Raw genomic sequence first — 22,009 nt, 5'->3', positions numbered from 1 at the left:
TCATGGCAATTAGTGTTCAATCGTCGAACCGACGAAGACTAATGTGGATGGCACCTTGCCCAATTTCTAGCTGAGAGTTTTAGAGCATCTTGGCTCAGGAGAACTCAGTAGTGAAACATGAAACAAACTTTGTAGAAAATTTTCATTTTGTTCGTTTAGAGAAAGAGATGAAGAACGAACAGAAGAGCATGCTGGGCTGAGGAACTTTCCTTAAATTTCTAGTGTGTGTGTGCCCATAATGTGTGCTCTTAGACATCTTATGCCTGAATGGTAGCTTATCCTATAAGCATGCAACCATCTGACTGTATGATCCTCGCATCGCAAGAGGGAACACAAGTCACATCTTGACCGTCTACCGTGTATGGGTTGTGAATCCAGTAGAAGTTTTTGGTTCTTTTTAGTGGTGTGTGCCTTGATAGAAACCGAAAATTATGGGAAACAATGCATAATTAATATTGTCCTTGACAGAGTGATTGTGTGAGAGCGTACTTTATACCATCTGAGTAGCATGCCTTGCATACAAAAACGGAGCCCGTGGCTACCGTGGCAAAAAGTCAACACCCTAAGTGCCTTGCACCGATTAGACTAGTAGGGATTCGATGAGATGATATCCTGAATAATGTAGGTGCCCCAAACTTGGTTTCCAATTGTGCTTGTCGCCAAGGTAATCGGAGTACGAATTAGAAGCCTTATGTCATGTGAAATGGGCCAAGCATTTGGCTTTTCATAATACTGTCCAAAGTAAATGCGAAACTTAAAGTTGTAGGACACGTGTATCATATACACCCTAATTCAGTGATCTTGCATGCATCTCATAATGTTTTTGGCAGATCGTATAAGCCGAGATGATGTGATTGGTCGTACCAAAAATGACTGTGGCAGAAAACAATTGGGGCGTAACAGTACCCAATTCAAAAAAACGTACAATACGCTGAAAATCCATATTGAAGTATGAGAAAATGGCTAAGCATAACATGTTCAAAAGCCATATAACTACTGTGCCGTGCACCAAAACTGGAGTCTATGTGAAATCACGAACTCATGCATCATGCTTAAGTTTTCCGACATGTGGGCACTGCTTTTTTTAATGTGTTCCTAAGCAAATAAAGCATAATTTTTGACTTTTTGCAAGTTGAAATTCGGATGGTGATAGGCGCTTATTGACCACGTTGGTCGTGCCCCGATTTGTTCAGACAAGCGAATTATTGTGGACATGCTGGACCTCTTTGGTCATAACCGGTAAATTGGCAATCCCCTGGGTTGCTGACAAGTGGAGAGCTGATTCTGGTAGCATTCTGTAAATTAGTTGTGTAAGATTTTCTACTTGTGTAACCAAGATTTGAACCCTGACAGCGAGCTTGTGAAATCGGGCATCAAAAGTTTTCCAGTCCTGTCGAGTGACAAACTCCATGGCAGCTGGCAATTGACTGTCATCCTCTAGAATATCCAACACGCTCTGAGGAGGAGGGGTTGATAAATGAGGAGACAGAGACAGATTACCTAGGTTTGCATCGTCCATCCTTGTTGCCACGATGGTACTCTCTGTGAGAGTATCCGGCCCCATGACATCCACAGTTGTAGGCAATTCCAGGTATTCAAAGTTAAACATGTGTTAATCATCAATTTCCACACTCATGATGAATCTGTGTTGTGCGAACAAAAAAGGAAACAGTACCTTGGAGTGCAACAAAAACTCGTAGCCGTATCAAACACAGAGGTAGTTAGCCGTGCTAACTTCGCCGGCAGTCGTAAAGAAGGTGAATTTCAAGTCCCGGTAGAATTGGCGAAGAGGTGAAATCACCGAGGAGCTTCAGCACTAGCTCATAGCAGGTTGCGATAATTAAGTGGGTAATTATGTCTTCAACTGGACCGAAAGCCGAATTCGAAGTCGGATTGTAAATCCCAAGCAACCGCGAAATCAACAATTGATTTGCAACCGAGGATGTACTTGAAAACACCGATCAATGCGTAGTAGCCGATAACCAGATTTGCATCTTATGCAAACGGAAAAATCAGTCGGAGTTTGCAGCCTGATCAGAATACTGAATTATTCCTGTAGAACCACGAATTGTGGTCGTTTATCTTCCAAAGGAGCACGAGAACGGAGGAAGGCTTGCCGAACTCTTGTTTATGCTGCCCTGTTTGGTGGGAAGGGCCTTCTTCTATGGCCAAAGCTCAAAGTTAATGGCCAAAGGCCTTTTAATGTGAATACACAGAATTTTTGAAGAGAAAAACAGGGCCGGCAGCGTGCGCTTCACTGCGAGGAGAAAGATGGTGATGGCGCGACTTGCTTAGGCCGGCTACGGCCGCGAGGTTCTGGCAAACACCCTACCTCAGCATGGCGCTCCTTCCAAGCCCGACTCCTCATCAAATCATGCACCACACACACAGTTCCAAAAAAGGAAAGCCTCCCCGAATTGGCAAGGAAATCGGCTAAAAATGGAAAAGGCCAAAAAAAGCCACGGTTCTCACCTAAGGAGCCTGCTTTTAGGGACCTAAAGAGACCACACCTAGAGAGAGAGTGTGGAAGAGACTCCTAGGCTCTGATACCAGTGTAAGAACTAGGGAACTAGGCTCTGAGATCCTCCTCCCAACCTCCCTTTATATAGGCGGGCTCCTAGCCCCTTGCCCTAGACGGATCCCCTGTCCACACTCCCTAGCCCGGCTAAAACTATGGGTACTAAGCCTAGGTTGTGGGGTTCTAATGCCTAGGAGGGTCAATATGATATGGAGAGCTCTATTGTGCTTGAGTAGGCTAAACTAAAAAATACGTCAATATGATATGGAGAGCTCTATTGTGCTATGGTGTAGTAGGCTAAACTTAAACATATGTGGGGTTGTGGCTAATGCCTAGGGTGGTGAGGCTAGGTGACCTAAGTGTGAGGATGGATGAGAGGAAGAGTGCTAATGGCTATGATGTATGTGGGAAAAGCTAGGGTACTAAGGCTAATGCCTAATGTCTATGGGAAAAAAATTATCGATGGCTAAGGTTTGGTGATGCTATGGTACAAAATACCAAAACTATAAGGCTCACTATTGTTAGGGGCTCACAACCCTAACATGTATTAAGTACAAAGAACATGGGGTGCAGGAGAAAGAGAAGACAATAGACTTCACATTAAGTCATAGAACTGCAAATCATACGAATAATAAACACTATGATTGAGAGAAAGAAGGTATTGCTTCACCGTGTATTCATCATCATCATCAGATTACATGCCCAAAATATTAGTACGACTATAGGAAGACTGCAAACTTTTGTTGGTTACATCCAAACAGTGCTACATGCCAATTCGGATATTTCAAACTACCTAGGCATTAGGCACTTGTGTAAACATGCCCCTAAGGTTTAAAACGAGGACCTTAGTTACAGTCCTGTGAGACATCAGGCACTAATACCTGGCACACTTGGTGGGCAATATTTATCAAACAGTGTGAGAACCCATCCCTTGATCAAAAGTATTAATCATTAAAATGATCTTCAGCTTCAGTCTGCTGCTCCTTTGCATCTGCACCTTCAAGCTCCAGTGATTTGCTAACATCTCCATCAATACTTACTTCCATCTTAGCTGCAACCTCATCCATTGTATATTCTTCAATGTTCTCACCCAACACTTCCTCTTGACAGTGTTCAGTAATGCCTCCCCAACGTGCTACTGCTCTATCTCATTTTCCGTCCTACAAATGTATCTTTAGTTAATTGCTCTTGAACTTCTTGATCTGCACTATCCATCAATATTACTTCACATTTAGCATTCTCTGGTTCAAGTTGGTCCTAAATCTCTTCTTTAACAAAGGCCTAGTATGGCTTGTTAACCACAACATATATTCTCATTTTGATCTGATCCCACACTGTCTTCATGTAATCTATAATTTTTTATTTCATTTTTTCCACATCCCTTGAATTGAGATACCTTCTACAAAGTAGCAAACTCTCTTCTTCTACAAATGATTTCAAGTCTTCAGGCGCATTTTCATATTCAAGTACACATTCAAATTCAGTAGCAGGTTCAGGGTCAAGTTTAGGGTCAGGTTCAGGTTTCTCTTTAAAAAGATTCAAGGTAGGATGCAAACTTTGCAGCCATTACTACCTCTTGAACATATCCAATATCTCTGCATGTAGATAAAACAGTGGGAGACCTGATTTAGAATCCGTATGCCAAAAAAAATGAATTTTTTGAAAATCTGAATTCGGGAAACCCCCAAACTAATTTGATTCAAGGTAGGAAAATAACAAGTTGAAATCTCTTTCACACATAAAAAACACTACTAAGATGGCTTGCTCACATCCCCTCTCAAAAACATAAATAAATCCACTTTATAGCTGCAAATCTCTCCAATCAATGATATCTCCCTGAAATTGAAACGTTCTCCCTAAAAAAATCCCTTATGTCATCAAGCACAAAGACATAAAATGAACGAGATAAAGATATCAACATCATCTCGTCCATTAGCAACATCACATAGAAATGTAGAACCATCTTCAGGAAAACCTACTTCACCATCATCAAGAACTTGCAAAAGGCTTGCATAATCATCAGTCAAGACCATCTCCTCAGCGTCAACAAAATCACTGACATCAAGAACACGATGACATAAATAATAAAAATCTTTGATAATACCATTAAGAAACTGAACTTCCTTGGAAAAAGATGGACTTCCAATCTCCTTAACTGAATTTGCAAAAGCATTGACATCATAAAGATTATCAATGACAACATCATCATTCATGACACCTTCCATAACATGATTGTTTGAAGAAGACTCCATACTCATGATTTGAGTAAATTGAAGATTCAAATTCTCAATTTGATTATCCTTATCCAAAACAACTTTCTTGAGAGCATCATGAACTTCATAACAGTAAGAAATATGCAAATTGGCTTCAGCTTGAACCTTTGAAAACTCCACCATCAATGAGGTCTTCTCTTCCTGAAGTTGACTGATTTGGAAACCGCTTCATTTGTTGCAACTGTATTTGAACGCCTCTCATTCTCCAGATCTAATGAGAGATTGTTGATCATCTCCACTTGAGAAACAACAAGACTTTGAAATTCAATAAATTCAGGTACATAACTTCTTTGAAAATCAGTAATTGTGGGATCAGGGACCTGCATTGTGGAACTCAATAAATCAAGGACCTTCAATATCAAAATTTGCAATTGAGGGACCTAAAATTCAAGACTCTTGTCTTTAAAACTTGAATAACTCATCTCCACTCTTGGAAATTGGCTTTCAGTCTTGAAAACTCCAAAAAACACTTCTTCATCAACACAAACATCCTGCTAACTATCACTTGCAAGATAATCCTCATCAAGATACATCAAAAACTGATTCATCACATCATCCTTATCATTAGCACACATTATGTCTTCATCTATCTTCATCTCTTCCACTTCATTACACTGAAATCTGATGTCTCCTTGAATTTCATCATCTTCAAGATTGATGTCCAAGGTTGGTATATGGGTTTGTATGGGATATTGGTGGCTTCTCTTGCTCATCTCCACTTGTATTCCCTTATTCTCAATCACCAATTCTAATTTTGGGTAACTTGCCTTCACTTAGCTCCTTTCTACTCATGACTACCCCTTTCTTCCTTCATCGTCTTTTGGACTTCATCTCCCTTGCATTGAACATCATACCCTTCTTGAATCAACTTCTTCTCTTCAGTAATCTGACCATCTACAACTTTGATCCCATATTCAAGAACATGAAAATCAGGTTGAAAAACTTCAGGTGCTGAAAATTCAGATTCAGGCTTTGAAACTATAGATGGCTGGAAAACTGTTGGAAACTGAAAATTGACAACTTGAGGTTGTTTTAGGTTGGAAACAGTAACATGTTGCTGAAAACACCATTGAGTATCATCATCACTAAGGTAATAATCAAACTCAACTTCATAGTGCTCTGAAATACATTCACACACTTCTTGCAACCTTGATATTCGCTGAGCCATAGAGCACGACTTCCTCTTCTTACCCACACGACTATTACGCCACTTGTGTGCATCATCAAGAAAATAAAAAAACCAATCTAGATCCTCTTGAGCATCACACATGTCCTGATGACATGATGCATCCTAAAAACTCTGCATAATTTGATAGAACTCCTTGCACAACTTTGGCATGCAATACTTGACACAAACATCCTCTTTCAAACAAGGCATACACATGTAAGGACATTGCTTTGCATAGTGCACACCTTTTTGACAAATAGCGCACTTTTTATTCTTCTTCTTTGCCACCATAAAACAAAGATCAAAGCAATAGAGAAGAATAATAACCGCATACTGAAATAACCTTCAAAAGGCTGCATAAAACTGTGTACTTCATAAAATGTGTACTTTTAAAAACTGAAAAGTATGTCCATTAGCAAACTGTAATTGACTGAATTGAAATGCAGCTGATTTTGCAACAAATTGCACAGAATTTGCACAAAATACTGTAACAACACTTTCCTTTCATACAGACTGTAACATGAAGGCAAATTACAAGCACCAAAATGTAAAAATGATGAAACTATCTTGTTAGCAATTGCAATTTTGATTTCCCCTGGCAGATTCGAGAAGAACTCCTTCAAGAACTTATTCCTCAAACTCTTCTTGCGGGGTTACCCAATTTGAGAATTCTTGCAGGTAGTCTATGTCAACCAAGATATCAGTACCCTGATGCATTCCTACATGCCATATGGTTCAAGCTGAATTCAAATCAATTGCACGATTTCCAAAGTGTTAGGGGCTCACAACCCTAATAGATATTAAGTACAAGAAACATGGAGTGTAGGAGAAAGAGAAGACAATAGATCGCACATTAAGTCATAAAATGCAAATTATATGAATAAAAAACACAATGATTGAGAGAAAAAAGATACTGCTCACTGTGTATTCATCACCATCATCAGATTACAAGCCCAAAACAATAGTACGACTACAGGGAGACTGCAAACTGCTCGTTGGTTACATCCAAAAGTTGCTATACGCCATAAGACAATTCAGGTATTTCAAACGACCTAAGCATTAGGCACTTGTGTACAAACATGCCCCTAAGGTTTAAAACTAAGACCTTAGGTACAATCCAAAAAGATAAGTACCCTGACACATCAGGCACTAACAACTATGTGCATAAGAGAAGGTGTAGGCCGATGTACCTATACCTAATGGTGATGGGATGTTAAGGTATGTGAGATGAGGCACTAAGCTAGGGATGCTATACTAGGATTATTGCTAGGAATGGGAGGTTTCTAGATTCCTAGGGAAGAGACTAGGTTCCAGGGCTCTAAGGAAAGAGCCTAAAGGGCTATGGTAGACCTAGTGGGAAGGGCGAGCTATAACTTGAGGCTATGCTAATGAGTCTCTAGTGAGGAATCTAGCTAAGGCATAGGTGGTATGATGAATGCTTGGTGCTAGGAACATATTCTAAGAGGGTATGTGTGAGGAAGAGTGACTCTCGCGTGTGTGAGATCAATGCCAAATAAGCTATTCAATTATGAAACTAGCCACATTAGAGGGTCTTGCATGGGAAAGGACTTTAGGGTGGCTAAGGTTCAAGGACATGAGGCTAACCTACCCGATCCATGTCATAATACCACAAGATTCTAATATTTGTTTACAGCTTCTGTTTCAGTTGTGTACTTGCCAACTAAGGACAATTGCTTTTTGAACTAGGGAGTATGTTATGGATAGAGAGATGATATGTATATTATGATCTATGTGATTTGATTATAATTCACATGTGGAAGACTAAGGCTTGATGAGGAACCAATCTCCATCATTAGATCATCTTGTAGATTGGATGTGTAATGGAAATGGCCTATGAACTTTGAGAATAGCGGAATTAGGAGAATTAGAGAGAGCATTTTTGTGAGACTACTTTGAGAACATAGAGGGTGAACTTATTTAGCGGTAGCAACTTAATTATAATACTTAATTAACTTGGCATGAACAATAATTTTGCAAGAGAGAGAGAGTTTAGAGAACATGACAACAATTGAGGATCGGATTTATGTGGAGCCGGTCCCCCCTCCAGCATGCTTTTGTATTATAGATTCTCCCATCAAGAGAGACTTGGTACAATACAATCTTTGTGTTCCTTGTGACCTAGGTGATGCAATGAAGATGGAAAGCTTCATGCATCACGAGCATAACATAGACTTTGGGAAAAGAATGAACCATACCCAGCCTCAGTCCCAAGGCCTCAAACACCTTCAAAGGTGGAGAGGTAGGGAAGAGGAAGAAGAAACATTCATAGGAGAAAGAAATAGTTACTCACTTATCATCACTCTTCTTGCTAGCATACATAATAGCATAGTAATAAATATGGAGAAGATGACAAGCTTAAGCATGAAGCATGGCTCTTGGTTGGATTTGCATTCCATAGCCAAGAGTGTTGGTGTAGGCTCCCAACTTCTCTACTAGCTTGGAGAAGGAGATGGAGATCTTGCACTTTGCACTTCACACACACACACACACACACACACACACACAGAGAGAGAGAGAGAGAGAGAGAGAGAGAGAGAGAGAGAGAGAGAGAGAGAGAGAGAGAGAGTATGTGCGGGAGAGTATATTCCCCAAGCAACCCCCCTCCTTGCTTTGGTCGACCCCCTCTTCTAGCACTATCTTGCCATGATTGGACCTCCTCAAGCCTAGCCAATCACATTCTTAGTGCATATCAAGGAACAAGGGTAGCCCCGGGACAAGTGTCACCCTTTGCCCTTTGAGAGAGAGGACTTGATAAATGCATAAAAAATTAATTAAATCAACTAAATTATCATTGGACCCCTTGGGAGGCCAACCACTAGGCTTTAGGCACACTATGATGGCAACATGAAAAGGAGCTTGACAAGTGTCCTATTTGATTTCTTTGTACCAAGCTTGCCTTGTGTGAGGGTGTGTGTGTTCTCTCTCTAGCTTCTACAAAGAGGGCTCGCCCCCTCTGAGTAGGGATCATGTTGAATTTGTGGAACACCTTACCCTCAAGCACCTTAGCACCTTAGTCATTAAGCACCTCAAACACCTTAGTTAGTAAGCATGACAAGCACCTCAAGATTGGGCCGGGTTCCCACCTCAAGCACGATCCTAGCTTGCCTAAGGGCAAAGGACTTTTAACGATAACCTTTGGAGGTCTTTAATGAAGCTAATCCTAAGGTCTTTGAGCTCCATTAGCTAGCCTTGTTATTTGACATACCATCTCTCATTTGGACCCCTTTACCATTGGCCCCGTGTTGAGATAGATTTGTAAGCACATGTCTATATTTTAACCCTTGTTCCCGTTTATTCTCCCACATTAATTGATCAATTTTATATGAGAAAATCATTTGGGTTGGTTAGATATTAGATTTTATGACATTACCCGTCTCTTGAAATCATAGTCATCCTCGACTATGAGGTAGAAGAGATAAAGCCTTAGTCATTAGTCAATGTTTTGTAGCGGATAGAGGATCCCTTTTTACCCTATGACATTATTTCAAGATGGATGATAATCCATTTGGTGCTTGGGAGACATAGCTGCCGCAAGCATGTCTGCTCTTTAGTCCATTTCATTCTCCCAAGTAGAGTGATGTAAGGTTTCCAATTTCCGAAACTTAAAAAAATTGTACAAAGCTTATAAAATTAACTTGAAAACCACTGTTGAATGATTCAATTATGGCTGATATTGGTATTTTTGGAATCATAACCAGAGCTTTACTATTGGTTAGTAATTTTCAGAATCAGAATCCGATAAAATCTGGAAAAGTTATGAGCCCTGAAAGGTTACACCAGGAATTCAATTAGTTAATAAAATTTGGATGGTTTCAGTAATTATTATTAACAAAGACTTTCTTATCCTAAGGTTCTAGAATTAAATGATATTCCAATTTTCATCATTAAAAATCAGGAAAATCAACCAAAATCGATTCTGGAAGCTGAGGGGGCAGTGTGGAGCTGCGGGGAACCTGCCAGAGATAGAAATAGCAGCAGGTGGCGCTACCTAGAAGCTGTGGGACTTGCTTGAGGTGCTAGAACCTGCCAGGAACAGCCCGGGGTCCAGAAAAACTATAAAAAGACCCCCTTTCCTTCATAAAAATTTAGACTCGGAGCCTTGGTACACTCTCTCTCATCTAGAGAGAGTGCTACGCAGAAATCACTAGAGATCAAGCTCTAGTTGGTTAATTAAACGGTGATTAGCCTAATCCTTCTTAATTAGCAAAGCTAGGTTAACCTATTTTATTAATAAATTGAAGATTAATCCTATGTATACTCAAAAATCCTCTCTTAATTAAATATTCTATGCTAATTATTGTAATTAAGCTTAGGGATATTAAGCTAATTAATTATTATATCATATTAGGACTGAAATTATCCAATTTAATCATAAATTAATGGGAATTATAGTAATTAAGTTTAGATTAAGTTGAGATAACTGTCAGAGCTGTGTTAAACTGTCATTATGCTAAGAAAATTATCTTATAATTTTTTGAGTAATTTTCACAATTAATTAAGCAAAATTACACTGTTTTTGAGAGAAACATAAAGGGAAAAAACTAAAATTGATTCAAAATACTTTGAGTTATTTATCAGAGGTTAATTATATCTTAGGGAACCTGTGATAATTAATTTAATCTCAGATAATTAGTTTACCTTATTATCTTAGCAAAATTACACTATTTTTAGGACAAATTAAAAGGGGAAACATAGCAAATTGATTCAAAATGCTTTGAGTTATTTATCAAAAATTAATTACATCTTAAGAAACCCGTGATAATTATGTTAACTTGAGATAATTAGTATACCTAATTATCTTAGCTGAATTACACTGTTTTTACGACAAATTAAAAGGGGGAAAACATTAAATTGATTCCAAATGCTTTGAATTATTTATCAGAGGTTTATTACATCTTAGGAAACTTATGATAATTATGTTAACTTTAGATAATTAGTTTACCTAATTGTCTTAGCAGAATTACACTATTTTTAGGACAAATTAGAAGGGGGAAAATAGCAATTGATTCAAAATGCTTTGAGTTATTTATCAGAGGTTAATTAAATATTTGAAAACCCGTGATAATTATGTTAATTTCAGATAATTAGTTTACCTAATTATCTTAGCAGAATTACACTCTTTTTAGAACAAATTAAAAAGGGGAAAATAGCAAATTGATTCAAAATGCTTTGAGTTATTTATCAGACGTTAATTACATCTTAGAAAAACCTTGATAACTATTTAAACCTCAAATAATTAGTTTACCTAATTATCTTAGCAGAATTATATTGTTTTTAGGACAAATTAAAAAGGGGAAAATAGCAAATTGATTCAAAATGCTTTGAGTTATTTATCACAAGTCAATTATATCTTAGAAAACCCGTGATAAATATCATAACCTTAGATAGTTAGTTGACCTAATTATCTTAGCAAAATTACACCGTTTTTAGAAAAAATTAAAAAGGAGATAATAGAAAATCGACTCAAAATGCTTTCAAATAATTATCAAAGGTTAATTACATCCTAGGAAAACTGTGATAATTATTTTAATGTCAAATAATTAGTTAACCTAATTATCTCAGTAAAATTATATTTTCTTTAGGAAAAATTAAAAGGGAGAAAATAGTAAATTAATCCAAAAACCTTTGATATAATTGTTAGAGGTAGAATACACCTTGAGTAATCCGTGATAAATATCTTAACCTCAGATAAATAGTTTAAATACTTATCTTCATTAAAAGTAACCGATTTTGCGTATAAAATAGAGAAAGGAAATTAGTAAATGAATTTATCTAATTACCAAATAAATACTTGAAGTCCAAAATCACTATTGAAGATTGAGAAAATTTACATAAGCATAAATGGTTGGTATAACAAATTACTATCAACAAAATTTTGCTTAAATTAAACCATAAGAATAGGAGGGAAAGGTTATAAATCAAATTTTATGAAATTTTCTAAAGATAGAACATATCAAATTACATTTAGGGTGAGTAATCCATTAGCCGATAGGAATTATAATTTACTAAGGTTAAATATAAATTATTCATGGAGTATAGACTAAGGAGAAACCTAGTTAAATAGCTTCCCTAATAAAATGATAATTATGGGAAATTACTTATAGTGCAAGGAAGTTACAGGAGGAATATCTCATCCAATTAACTATCAAAGATACCTACTTACTCAAAAAATCCTTATTTTTGGGTAAAAAAGAAGAAAAGAGATTATTCGATTAAAACTCTAATCGATTAAGTCTTTTTATAAGGCTGCCAATATGGCTCCAAAGAGAACCAGAGGAAATCCTCTTAACGAGGAAGAGGATATTAGCAACAAAGAAATAAAGCCACTAATGACCATGAGGCTGGGCCTAGCCATAGGCCGATGGAGGAAAGTCTGCAGGCTCTAGCGCAACAGCACATGGACAAGCAGTCCCAGGTGGATTTCTAGTTTGTTCACTTAAAATCTTTTAAAGTTCATTTTTAAGTTAGCATTGCATATGTAAGGGTAGGAAGGATAAACTGGCTGTAAATGGAAGGTAACTTCCAAGAAACCAACGAGCAATGATTGTAAATAGGAAAGAAATGATTGGGTTATGACTGATTGACTTAGGAAAGAAATGTTTGACCATCCTTAAGACAACTTGTCTCAAGACACCTCTGATTCCTTGGAATATTTTACTCCAAGTAATGAGTAATGATGGCGATTTCACCATGGATGAGTCGGTTTCCTCAGCGTGCGTGGAGTCTTTACCCCGTGCTTGTTTGTGTTTGTGGATATTACTTATGATTTCAAGTTTATCCTAGAGGAACCGCCCGGTTGTATGGGCAACCGGTTGGCGTATGGGCGCCCGGACTTTGGGTGATGGCTTTTTCCACCTGACAGTACCTTGTCTTAAGTCTAAAGATGTTTGTTTGCTGAAAGAATGTCTTCAATACTATTTTCAAAGGTTGTCTTCATGAAATTCATTTGTGAAAGTTAAAAGGAATCATTGTTTTAATTCTGAAAAGAATGTGGTAGTAATTAAACAACACAGAAATCATGTGTGAGTGCGGGATGGTAAGTGGGGATTGACCAAGGTTGTCAATCATGGATGGGTGGACCTGATTAGTCAGGTAACTATCCATTCCCGCACACTAAAACGTTTCAAACTTCTTCACTTGGAAGAGGAATCCACCAACGGCTGTGCCCCTCGGGGGATTCACCATGGAAAACTTACCGCACCACATAAGTGCAAGGGAAGGGTTTTTTTTTACAAGTTACATAAGTGTATAAGTTAGGGGAAGGCCTGCAATAATTTATCTCTCAAGCCAAAAAATAAGGGAGGGGGTATCATATTTATTGGTTGGGGCGAGGGTGGGGGAGAAGTGAGAAAAGGAAAAAATGAGAGGAAGATTTTGTGTTTCAAAATCATAGCTTCCCAAGAGAGTTTTCCCTTGAACTTTTGAGTAAATAGCTACAAAGATCCATGCAAGAACTAACACTTCTTTGTATCAATTGCTTGTTTTGTGATTACAGCTCATTTGTTGAGGGATGAAAGCTATAAAGAGTTTTTATAGATGCAAATTTACACAAAGAACCTATCACAACTTTATGACCACGTTTTTTGAGTAACTTATATGGGGTAGAATTGGACGAGTAGCTAGAGTTCAAGCTGAGCGGGTACATAGTTTTAAAGTCAAACTAAAACACATTGAGGGTACAGCTAGTTATCAACATAAGTGGTTCCTTAGTACGTTGCCAGTCACTATGCTAAACGCTCTTTGACTAGTTTTACTCAGTTAGATCATGTGAGACCTAAATTTTATATGTAAGATAGGGGTATGATAATTTTTTGCATTGATTGTTGTATAAGCGTAGAAAGGGGGGTCATATTTCCTAGGATGAGTCATATATAGGGGTTTTATCAAAGTTGTCCGCTTGCAGGTGGCGTCCCGTTTTATATATAGAGTGAATCCCCCGGCCTGTGCCCTCACGTATGTTAGGGGGAAAAAAGCGTTGGCTAAGGAAACCATAATCTGCATGATGAAGCTATAGGGCCGGAATATATATATATATATTTTAGTGGTCCCGTTTCCACTGCGAGACAGGACTAGGTCTCTTTCTAGGGCTATAAACCTAAACCATTGTCAATGGTAAGGGTGAATTCCCTGGAATTTTTCTTATTTAAAGACTCTGACTTTAGTAGGCCTAGAGACCTGTCAATGGTCCCATCTCGTTTTTGGTGTCGGCGAGTTTGGGGACCTTACAAGTGACAAATTCTACTTGGTGTTTGAGAGACGTCGTCATCAGAAACATGATTGAAAGCATGCATACTATTTAAGTTTGTGCACCATAAAAAGGGAATTAGTCTTATAAGACAAAAGAATTGGTCATTACGCGTACATTTGCTTACTCTAATGTAGCATTGTAAGCATTGACAAGGTTCATACTATCCTTAAGCTGTATTCCTTGCATCCATCTAGCATTTTCAAATGGATTTTTGAACTTAATAAGATACTGTCCGATAATCTTACCATGTCGTAGTACCTTGTCTTCATGCCAAAGGATAGCTTTGGGTTGTAGCACCTCTTCTTGGTCATCGATTTCGGGAGGGTCTTTAATAATTGGTTCACCTGGTGGCTCTCCTTTGTAGGGCTTAAGTAGGCTCACATGAAAAGCATTGTGTATGAGCCAATGGTTGGGCATCTTGAGTTGATAAGCCATCTCATTGATTGGCTTCAAAATTTGAATAGGAACCATAGTATCTTTTAGCTAGTTTAGCATAATACTTTTGATGGCCCATAGGACTTTTGCCCATCGTGTGCCTCAATCGAGCCTTGGGAAACTTAAGTAAGACCAATAATTTTCTTTAAACGTTCAGGCTCTTCTGTGCTTGCCAGCAATAGTTTTTTGCCTTTGTTGAGATATGGATATAGCCTCCTTAATCTGTTGGAAAGATTCTTGTAGGTCACGGCTATATTCATCGGTAGAGCAAAGATCTTCCCATGTACTTTAAGTAGCAAGGGACTTTTAGGTCTTCCCTCTATGATTTCAAAAGGTGCTTTTCTCATAGAAGTATGGACAGTATTGTCCGCATATGCTACAAGGGGTAAGTAATTTTCCCATTGTGAGCATTGATCTACTTCTGTAACATAAGTCTTTTGTAGATCGAGTATTGTAAGATTGATTATCTCAATTTGGCCATCCGTTTGTGGGTGATGGGCCAAAGAGAAGTACAATCTTGTACCTAGATTTTCAAAAAGACCTTTCTAGAAATTATTGGTCATTCTAGGATCTCTATCTGACATGATGGATGTTGGCAATCTATGGTGTTTGAAAATCTGGGATATGAAGAGAGTTTCCATTTGGTGTGCCTTAATAGTCTTTTTGACAGGAATAAAGTGTGCTTGCTTGCTAAACCTGTCGACTATTGTCCATATTCCCGTATTCCCATGGATAGACTTGGGTAATCCAAAGATAAAATCCATGGATATACTCTCCCATGGTGAATTAGGGATTGGCAATGACGGGAGTAATCCAGGTTGCTTCCCTCTATCATATTTAGTCTTTTGGCATACCACACATTTTGAAACATACTCTTGTATGTCCACTTTCATGGTAGGCCAACACAAGTACGTCTCTACTCCTGGAAGAGTAGATTGCATACCTCTATGCCTTGCATAGGGAGGAGCATGGGATTCAAACTTTCTTACGAAGGGAGTAGGTAACACATAGCCTATTGCCATGGAGAAGATAACCATCTTGCAAGGTGAATGGTTCCTCTTTCTTCCCCAAAGCAAGGGCTGATATTATGTCTTTAAAGTCAGGGTCAGTAGCATACTCATCTATCGTAGAAGATAGCTCATTTTTGCGAGTTGCTATAGACACCGCATTAACCTTTGGTCACCGTGAAAGTGCATCGGCCACTTGATTATGATTACCACCAGCAATGTGAGCAATATGAAAATAAAATTGCGAAATAAAATTTTCCCACCTCATTTGTTTGTTGGAAATCTTGGTTTGCATCATGAAGTACTTGAGACTTTGATGGTCTGTTCGAAAAATAAACGGAGGCCCCAATAGATAGTGATTCCATGTGTCTAGGGAATGTATAATAGCTAAAAGCACTTTCTTATAAATGCCCAAGACCCGTTCATCCGTATTGAGTCTTCGAGTCTCATATGCTATGGCATGCCCTTCTCGAAGCAAAACTGTTCCAAGGCAATCACTACAAGCATCACATTGGACCTCAAATGGCTTTGGAAGCATAAGCATTGGTTGGGAGGTAAGCTTCTCTTTGAGCTTGTCAAAAGCATTTTTCTCCTTAGCAGTCCATGAGTACTTGAAGTTCTTCTTTGTTAAGTCATGTAATGGACCTGCTATTTGAGAGAAATTTGCTATGAAGCATCTATATTATGCACACATACCAATAAAGCTTCTTAGCTCATGTAGATTCCTTGGGTTAGGCCATGCTTTTATTACCTCCAGCTTTGATGGATCCATAGAGATACCATCTTGAGAGAAAATATGACCTAAGTATTGAATCTCTTGAAGGAAAAATTTGCTTTTCTTTTGATTGATAAAAAGCTTGTTCTCTCTCAATGCTTGAAAGATCACTGGAGATGTTGCTTGTGTTCCTCCAAGGACTTGAGTAGATAATGATATCATCAAAGAACACTCCAGTGAATTTGTGGTAGGGTCAAAAGATTTTCTCCATTAAACGATTGAACGTAGCTGGTGCATTAATGAAGCCAAAAGGCATGACTAGATATTCATAAAGACCAAACTTGTACAAAACGTGGTCTTTAGGATATCTTCATTCACTATCCTTATTTGATGGTAGCCACTTTGAAGTTCAATTCTATTGAAGTAGGTAGAGCCTTGTAGCTTATCAAATAGATCTTCTACCCGAGGTACAAGAATCTGTTTTTGATAGTGATATGGTTTAGTGCTCAATAGTCCACACACATGCAGTATGTACCATTTTTCTTTTTCACTAAAAGAACATGAGAAAAAAAGGAAGAGGAGCTAGGCCTCACCATCCCTTTGTCTACCAATTCTTGAACTTGCCTAATGATCTCCTCTTGTTGAGCTTCTGAAACTCGATAAGGAGGCTTGCTAGGCGGTGAGCTTCCTGGTGGGAGCTCTATTCGATGGTCATCATCCCCTCACTTTTGGAGGTAATTCCATAGGGATATAATTGATGAACACATCTTGAATCCTTTTAGAAAATTAGACAAGTCTAACTCTTCTTGATTCATACCATTTACATTTGATGAACATTAGGACCTTTTAGGGACTCTTTGACCAAAATCATGTGTGCAAAAACTGAGCTTTTCATTGATCTATCAAAAGCAGGAGGATTACAAGTGGTATAGAACGACCAGACTCATTCGCATCTATATACATGCTCTTTTCCTTGTAGGTGAAGTAGATTCTCCTTTCAAGGAACTTCATGCTGGCAGCCATGCGGTCATGGTGCCCCTAGGATAGCATCCTCATGTTGGAGAGGAGAGATGAAGAAGTCTTCTTTGTCCACATAGCTTTGGATGTGAAGCCTCAACTTCCCAATCAAGGGAGTAACAAAGGCTTGTTGTCCCTTGAAAGCTGTATCAGAGGTTACAGTATCTCCCATCTCAAAAACTTGAATGCCCAACTCCATTGATATGAAGTTGTGCGTGGTGAACTTATTTAGTGCAAGAAACTTAACCATAATACTCAATTAACTTGGTATGTACAATACTTTTTCAAGAGAGAGAGAGAGGTTAGAGAACATGACAATAGTTGAGGACCGGATTTATGTGGAGCCGGTCCCCCCTCCACGGTCCCCCCTCCAATAGGCTTTTGTATTATAGATTCTCCCATCAAGAGAGACTTGGTACAATACAATCTTTGTGCTACTTGTGACCTAGGTGATGTGATGAAGATGGAAAGCTTCATGCATCACGAGCATACCATAGACTTTGTGAAAAGCATTAACCATACCGAACCTCAATCCCAAGGGCTCAAACACCTTCAAAGGTGGAGAAAGCTATCGGGGAATGATGGTAGGGAAGAGGAAGAAGAAAAATGCATAGGAGAAAGAAATAGTTCCTCACTTATCATCACTCTTCTTGCTAGCATACATAATAGCATAGTAATGAAGATGGAGAAGATTGCAAGCTTAAGCATTGAAGCATGGCTCTTGGTTGGATTTGCATTCCATAGCCAAGAGTGTTGGTGTAGGCTCTCAAATTCTCTCCTAGCTTGGAGAAGGAGATGGAGATCTTGCACTTTGCACTTCACATAATGAGAATGAGAGAGAGAGAGAGAGAGAGAGAGAGAGAGAGAGAGAGAGAGAGAGAGAGAGAGAGAGAGAGAGAGAGAGAGAGTATGTGCGGGAGAGTATATCCCCCAAGCAACCTCCCTCCTTGCTTTGGTTGACCCTCTCTTCTAGCACTATCTTGCCATGATTGGACCTCCTCAAGCCTAGCCAATCACATTCTTAGTGCATATCAAGCAACAAGGGTAGCCCTGGGACAAGTGACCCCCTTTGCCCTTTGGGAGAGAGGACTTGATAAATGCATAAATGATTAATTAAATCAACTAAATTATCATTGGACCCCTTGGGAGGCCAACCACTAGGCTTTAGGCACACTATGAGGGCAACATGAAGAGGAGCTTGACAAGTGTCCTATTTGATTTCTTTATACCAAGATTGCCTTGTGTGAGGGTGTGTGTTCTCTCTCTAGCTCCTACAAAGAGGGCTCGCCCCCTCATGAGTAGGGATCATGTTGAATTTGTGGAACACCTTACCCTCAAGCACATTAGTCATGGAGCACCTTATCACCTTAGTCATTAAGCACCTCAAGCACCTTGGTCAGCAGCAGGCACGACAAGCACCTCAAGATTGGGCCGGGTTCCCACCTCAAGCACAGTCCTAGCTTGCCTAAGGTCAAAGGACTTTTAACACTAACCTTTGGAGGTCTTTAATGAAGCTAACCCTAAGGTATTTAAGCTCCATTAGCTAGCCTTGCTCTTTGACATACAATCTCTCATTTGAACCCCTTTACCATTGGCCCTGTGTTCAGAGAGATCTGTAAGTACATGTCTATATTCTAACCCTTGCTCCCGTTTATTCTCCCACATTAAATGATCAATTTAATATGAGAAAATCATTTGGGTTGGTTAGATATTAGATTTTATGACAGGATGGCTCACCCCTGATGCACAATAGATTAGGGTTTATTTTAAGAGACACACTCTCTCTAGCTCTCTATATTAAGAGAGGAATCTCTTTTGTTAAAAACCCCCTTTGAATCTATATAAATTAGGTCTTGCATGGGTGCATGGGATCTATTCTTGGTATTCTCTCTCCCTCTCCTTGTGTCATAAAAACTAATATCTAATTCTCCCAAATGATTTTCTTATGTTAAACTGATCTTTTAATATGGGGAAGTACCAGGGGAGTAAAAGCCAAAATATTGGTTAGGCTGCCAGACCAGTCTCAACAGGGACCCAAGGAGGGAAAATAGGGATCCAAAGGGGGACAATCTGCAAAAGAGCAATGTGCGTCAATGGAGCTTAAAAGACCGAAGGTTCAGCTCCATTAAGACTTCCATAGGGTAAGGTTCCAAAAATTAATTAAAAAGTCCAATGGCCAAAAGTGGGAAAATTGAATGGTTATGGGAAGACTAAAAAGTCTTCCCACATCCCTAGGAGGCCTACACTAACAAATCTTGGCTATGGAATGCAAATCCAGCCAAGAGCCAAGCTTCAATGGCATGATCATCTCCTCTACCATGCTAATTACTAAGCTAAGCTATTCTATTAGAGTGATTATGTGAGGAGAATACTTATTTCTCGTAAGATACATATTCTTCCTCTCAATCTTTCCTCATTCCTTGCTAGCTCTCACCATCTTTGAAGGTGTGTGAGGTCTTGGGACTGAGGCTAGACCTACTAGGTGTGTTTTTTTAAAGGATATTTTGGTGCATGAAGCTTACATCTTCATTGCACCAATGAGTTTTGTCAAGGAACACAAAATTGTATTGTACAAAAGTCTCCCTTGATGGGGGAAGCTATAATACAAAGCCTTTTTGGAGGGGGGACCGTGGCTCCATGTAAATCTGGTCCTCAACTGTTATCAATTGTTCTATTTCTCTCTCTTTTCAAGTATTGTCTATGCCAAACTAGCTAGGTGTAATTGCTATGTTTCTTTCTTCAACTAAGTACTCTCTCTATGCTCATTAGCAACTTATTCTCAATGAAATGCTCACTATGTTATCATTTTCCGTTACACACAAGTTACTAGTGAATTAAAATGTTATGCCTTGTGCGTAGCGGTCCCCTCTCCAAGAAGGTGCACACCATCAAAACAATCATCATCTCTATATCTACATCCCTTTTATCTCTTATATGTATACAAACATATGTGTATACTCTCTGTGTGCGTGCACGCATGTTGGAGCTCACCATCCACTTCCCTCTTTGTGCAATAGATATGGCCGTGTGGCCAAAACTTGACTCCTACCATTCTAGTCCCTTGGTTATGGAAATGTCAATGAGTCAACAAGCATTGGCATGGATATTAGTGGGCACAATATTGCTATTAGAAAATATTTCTTAGAGCAAATTTGTCCTTTTTGAACCAAGTGGATGAAAAAAATGTGAGTTCTACAAGATAGATCCATGTGGCCAAATATATACTTCATTATCTTGAAAAAACACGCAATGAAAAGTTTTGTATCCTACTAGTTGCAATAGATGCATCCAATGTGCCATGTGATATGGCCAATATGTTTCCAAAACATGATGCTCTCAATCAAACAAATAAGTTTAAGCTATAGGGACTCTAAGCATGAGAAATGGCTATGGATAGATCTAGTAGGGCCTAGGTATCCAAAAACTCAATGAGAAATGCGACCAAGTTGTTGCAAGGTCTGTCTATATGGCCTCAAGTTTACGATTCTTAAGCAAATCTGGTAGTGGCACATGAATCCAAAAACTCAATGAGGAATGCAACCATTTTACTACAAGAATTTCCATGTGGCTAGGTCTTGGGGCTCTCTAAGAATCGAGAATGTAGTTGAGTGATGGGCTTATGATGTTGCAAGATTTTTCCATGTGGCCTAAAATTTTACAATAGCAAACAAATTGTGCAATTGCAATTGCGGCATACAATTAGGTGTGTGGAGAGATTGAAAAAAATTCATTTAGGAGTGAATGCAGTGTGTCAGAAGGTATGGACGTTTGGTCATATTTTGAGCCATTGTAAACCATATCATTGCGTCACGTAGTTAGGAAATTTGCGTACTATAAGATATAACTACATTGGTAAATTTCAAGACTAGTGTGCCACTAAATATGACTAGTGATCGTTATGAGGCTTCTCACATCATGTCATTGAGTCGCCTTGTAAATGGAAGAAATGCACCATACTATATGGCCATGTGGACAAATATTAGGGCTTTGAAAAAAAAGTATTCTTGTTACTAATGAGATCTACAAACACATTAGGACCATGAACATGTGATATTGATGAATTTAGAGTGTATACGGGTGTCTCTTCATGGATAAAAAAGAATTTGAGGGTAGTGCGATTGAAATTAAAGTTAATGGATTCATTCTTACATTCAAAGATAAAAGAGCTTATATTTTCTTATTCTTTTAGGTACAATGATGAAAGGATTTCAACCTGGAGACATCTTCAAGCTATTGATAGGAGAAGAGATGGTTGCTATAGTGAAAGTGCATGCAACCAAACCGAGTGACTTGCACCATGGGGAATTGCTGGAGTTGGACACATAATGTCAAGCATTTAGATGATAGTAGCATGGCTCCTCGTCTTGACAAAGGGGACTTGATGGAGGATGCCAAATCTAGGAGATTGGGATGGAGGATGCCAAATCTAGGGTCATTTTTATGAGAAAGCTGGAGAGAGGGTATTGTCATGCTATGGTAAAAAGGAAATATGAAATATATTGGCATCGATGCTATAGTTTTATCTTTTCCATATGAGGTAATTAACTTTGAAGAGCTAGGGGAAAAAGATGTTGGTATGGTGGTCGATAATCTTATGACAAAGGCAT

Source organism: Adiantum capillus-veneris, chromosome 25, assembly GCF_014529385.1.
Source record: "Adiantum capillus-veneris isolate H3 chromosome 25, ASM1452938v2, whole genome shotgun sequence".
Taxonomy (NCBI): domain Eukaryota; kingdom Viridiplantae; phylum Streptophyta; class Polypodiopsida; order Polypodiales; family Pteridaceae; genus Adiantum; species Adiantum capillus-veneris.
The sequence above is the reverse complement of the archived record's forward strand: the minus strand, read 5'-3'. Positions refer to the sequence as shown.